General features: G+C 46.0%; 1 pseudogene; it reads left to right on the top strand.

The window, feature by feature from the left end:
- Positions 1 to 2,537, top strand: LOC127693308 (signal peptidase complex subunit 1-like; annotated as a pseudogene).
- The last annotated feature ends 2,373 nt before the right edge of the window (positions 2,538 to 4,910 follow it).

Below are 4,910 nucleotides of genomic sequence, written 5' to 3'. Positions count from 1 at the left end.
ATGGCTGCCTGCGGTCGTGTGGTCATAAGCGTACTGATCTCTGATGAGTGGACCACAGTGCAGTTTCATCAGCTTCTCCTTTCTCTTTTTCATTGTCTTTTCTTTTCTTTTTTCTTTCTTTCTTTCTTTTTTTTTTTGTAAAAGCTATGTTTTATTTAGTTAGTGTGTGTGCATATGTGCATGTGCTGGTGCACTTGCTACAGTACGTGAGTATGGCATACCGTATGTGTGGAGCTCAGAGGAGCCTTGCAAGACAGTCAATTCTCTCCTTTCAACCCGTGGCCCCAGGGATCACGTGCAAGCTGTCAGGGCTGTGCCTTTACTAGTTAAGGCATCTAACTACCCCTAGCCTATGTCTTTACCCATAAATTATAAGGCCATCACAGGGGTGGGGGGGTATTGTTGTGTGAGTTCGGGTAGGCATCACAAGGAGAGGCAGGGGGCAGATGTGCAGACCCCCCTGGTCCTCTGATGAGTCCTAAAGGACAAACAGCTTGCAGGAGGATGTGCTGCATTGCACAATGTTGGTGACAGTGACATACTTAAATGACACACTTGGAACATTCACAATGGGCATTTTGTAAGCCGAGGATAGGGTGAGGGAAGGAAAAAGATGGAGGGAGAGAAAATAAAAGAAGTCATCTACAAACTAGCAAAGAAGTACCATGGTGGTCATCCATCTACCCCTCACAGAGGGCAAACGGCCAAGAAAGAAGCCCCGAAAGACAAGACAAGGTACTGCTGTGAGGGTCCTCTCCCTCTCTCTCTCTCTCTCTCTCTCTCTCTCTCTCTCTCTCTCCTGTTTTTCTCTTTCCTTGTTTCTCTCTCTTTCTTCTTTTCCTTTCTTTGGATTGTTTTCTGTCAGCATGTAGAGTAATGTGTTTCATTATATTTTTAGACCCATATAGTAACACATTTCTCTCACATCTTTTCCTTACTTCTTCCCTACTTCTTTGGCTGTTATCTTCCTCCTCCCAAAAAACCTAATAGTCTCCTGGGGACACGGTTCTTCCCTTCCCTTTCTTTCTTCCTTTCTGGCTTTTTGGGACATAATCTCAATTGAAGATCAGTGGTAGAGCCTTTGCCTACAATCGCCCAGTGAGGGGCTGAGAATGTGGTTCGGCTATAATGACCCTGCCTAGAATCCTCCAGTGAGCACCTGAGAGGTGCTACTCGGTGATAAGAGCCCCTGCCTAGCACACTCCACACTCCAGATGCTATCCCTAATACCACAAACAAAAACAGGTAACAAAATCCGTATACACAGAATGAGACTCTCGGGCCACACTTCAGGGTCACAAGAACCATCAAATGCCGAAGTGAGTTTCTTCGTTTCTCCTCCACTCCCAGGGCCAGATTCCTGACCGAGGGAAGTGTGCTAAGAACACTAGCATTTCTCCTGTCCTGAACACACGGCATGGAACCCGTAAAGCTTGGTGACTGTCACAGTCCCCATTATGAACCGATTACCTAAGGGATGTATGATAGTTGGTGCAGACACCCAGGTGACTCAGTTACATCCAGTGAACCCTGGTGCCAGGAACTCTGAATGTCCCAATGTGGCCGTTGATTTTCCTTCCAGGATCCTTGTGGCTCATCTTGCGATAATCAAGGTTGACCCGCAAGTGCCCAGGAAAGATAAAGTAAGAAGTAGGGTAGAACTGAGGATGCAGATGGTGCAACCTCTCCCTGAGCACCTCCCATATGCCAGACTATTCTGCCCAGGGTAGCACTGAACCCTTGGTGATCCTCCTGCCTCAGTCTCCCGAATGCTAGGATTACAGCTATTAGGTACCACCCCGTCCAACTTCAGACACATTTTTATCATGACATTTTATTTGGGGGTTGAAGAGATGGTTCAGCAATGAAGAGCATCTTCTGTGCTCTTGCAGAGGACCTGGGTTCAGTTCCCAGCACCTATGACCAGCAGCTAACTCATAACTATCTATGAATCCAGCTTCAGGAGATCTACAATCTTTTTCTGGTCCCTGTGGGCACTGCATTCATGTGCGTGTGCGCACACACACACATGAGACTCTCGGGCCACACTTCAGGGTCACAAGAACCATCAAATGCCGAAGTGAGTTTCTTTGTTTCTCCTCCACTCCCAGGGCCATACCATAATAGGTCTTGGCTGGTGCCTGGCTACCTTTGGTATCACACCCTACAGGCCATACTCCTTAAGAATCTGTTAACCTCCTTTTACTGTCGGTGTCAGTCTTCAGTAACCGTGCTGTGACACCTGAATTCACTGCCCACCCAGGGTGGATTATGCAGGGCGGAAGCTATCTGAACAGATGTTTCCTTTTTTAAATTTTTTTTCAATAGTTGGGTTTATCTACGGGTACATGGATGAACAGTTTGGGTGGAATGTCTACATAGTTACAGGACGATTTGCTTTCTCATGTTAGCTGGCATTTCCTCCAAGACCAATGTACCCCCATCATCCCCTAAAGTGGTCACCCATTCAAGACTTAGGCACAGAAGACAAGAAATCAGAGGATAGAAAAATTAAGAGGCATGCTAAAAATAACTGACTGGGACATTCAGGAACCAGCACCTGTTTTTGCTTCCTGTGAGATGAGCTGGACTGCTTTCCTAACCAAAGCCTGAGCTTAAACCACCTGTGTTCATACAGCACAGCTGTGTCGAGATCCAGTTGTCATGCCTTCGTTCCTAATCCAAACGTATTTTAAGTTATAACTGTCCTATACCATCTCTTCGTGAATTTATTGTGGAGAACAGGAAATATAAATATGCAATGTTTCTTTCAAGTGTATATGATGAATAAACACCTCATAACTTGTACAAAAAAATACCATAATAAGTCTTTTAAAAACAAAATCTTATTTTGCAGTAGTTCAACACATTGTAAAATGGAGGGCATGGATGCCTTTTGCGACCCTGCCTTAGCTCCAGGAACAGACCTCGCTACCAGCCCCTGCCCAGAGAATATTGGATCCATGAATGAAAAACATGGACACACAGTTGTTCAATTCCAACTTTCCTTCTTGGCTCAACTGCTGGGCACCTCCAATCTGCCTCAGCTAGCGTGCCCTTCCCACAACTCCGGGCGCAGCACCCTGAATCTGTACTCAGTTTCAGTTGCCCAGCCATCTTCCATCCCAACTTCCTGTAGAAGCAGCCTGTGCCTGCTCCCCCCAAGATCTTACATGGATGGTTGACTTTAATTTCTCTGTGTCTGCCCATTACCTGTGGGGACCTGGAAAGTCTTGCCTATACCTCCCACCCAGCAACTGGCCTGTGGCATCTTTACTGACAGATCAAGAACCAATTGGGGAACAGGACCTTAGCATCAGCACCACCCCTACATCTCATAAAGACTGGAATGTCAAGACCAAAAAAAAAAAAAAAAAATAGTGCTATTAACTCAATGGTGGCCTCGTAGGGAGTGCACTGTGTGCACTTGTGTGCGCAGCGGCCAGAAGAGGGCATCAGATTCCCTAAAACTGGAGTTAGAGAGGCTTGTGAGTCACCTTCCATCTTGGGTGCTGGATGTTGAACCTTAGCCTTAACTGCTGAGCCACTTCTCAGCCCCTCCAACCTTTCTTGTGACTCCAGTACACTGTTAATTTTGCCTTTTGTTATTGAGTGCAGGTGTGTAGGTCAGAGGACAACTTGCAGCCTAGCAACCTGAATTTGGTCTCTATGATCCACATGATAGAAGGGAAGAACCAATTACTGCATGTTGTTTTTTCTCTCTCCTCTCTCCCCCCATCTCCCCCCTCCCCCTCCCCCTTCCCCCTTCCCCCTCTCCCCCCTCTCCTCCCCCTCCCCATACCCTCTACCCCCCTACCCCCTACCCCCTCTCCCCCTCCCCTCTCTCCTCTCTCTGTAAATTATTTTAGTGTCTAGTACTCCTTTTAATATAACTTTTCAAATAATTCTTTGATTAAAAATACTCCTTAACTCCTCCAGGTCTGCCCCATCTCCCAACCACAAAATAAACATTTTAAAGTACTTAAAGGGACTGGAGAGACAGCTCAGAGGTTATGAGCACAAGCTGACCTTCTAGCGTCCCTGGATACAATTCCCAGAACACACATGGAGCCTCACAACTGTCTGTAACTCCAGTTCTAGGGGATCTGACATTCTATTCTGGCTTTTGTGGGCACCAGGAATTCAGTAGTATACAGACATACATGTTGGCAGACACTCGTGCACACGAAATAAAGTAAAAATTATTTCAAATTTAAAGTAATGAAAAACCTTTTAAGGCTGTCTCATTATGTAGTCATAGCTGGCCTGGAACTCCCTATAGACCAGGCTGGCTGTTCAAAGCCAGAGATCTGCCAGACTCCTTAAACCATCAGGGCTAAGCTACCATTCCACCAACTGAGCGCCTTTGCTATCTCCTTAGTTACAACTTTTTAAATTGGCTTTATGGTTATAAGTGTTTTGCCTGCCTGCTTGTCTGTCTGTGCACCACACGCATGCCTGGTGCCAGTGAAGATCAGAAGATGGCATTGTACCTTCTGCAAACGGAGTTACAGACAGGTGCAAGTCATCACGTGGATACTGGGAAAAGAACGCAGGTCCTCCTCAAGAACAAAAAGTGCTCTTAACCACTGAGCCATCTCTCCAGGCCTAATCACAATCTTATTTTAAGATTTATTTATGGTTATGTGTACAGTATCCTGCCTGCATGTATGCCTGCAGGCCAAAAGAGGACATCAGATTATGTTATAGATGGTTGGTTATGAGCCACCATGCAGTTGCTGGGAATTGAACTCAAGACCACTGGAAGAACATGCAATGCTGTTAACCTCTAATCCATCTTTCCAGGCCCTCAAAATGTTTTTTAAAGGAACTCCTCGAAGCTGTATGTGTGGCAACACCTGCCTGTAAATCTTGACACTTAGGAAGTGGAGGCAGGAGGATCAGGAGTT

The sequence above is a fragment of the Apodemus sylvaticus genome, chromosome 1 (genome assembly GCF_947179515.1).
Source record: "Apodemus sylvaticus chromosome 1, mApoSyl1.1, whole genome shotgun sequence".
Taxonomy (NCBI): domain Eukaryota; kingdom Metazoa; phylum Chordata; class Mammalia; order Rodentia; family Muridae; genus Apodemus; species Apodemus sylvaticus.
Note: the sequence above shows the minus strand (reverse complement) of the source record. Positions and strands in the feature narration are given on the sequence as shown.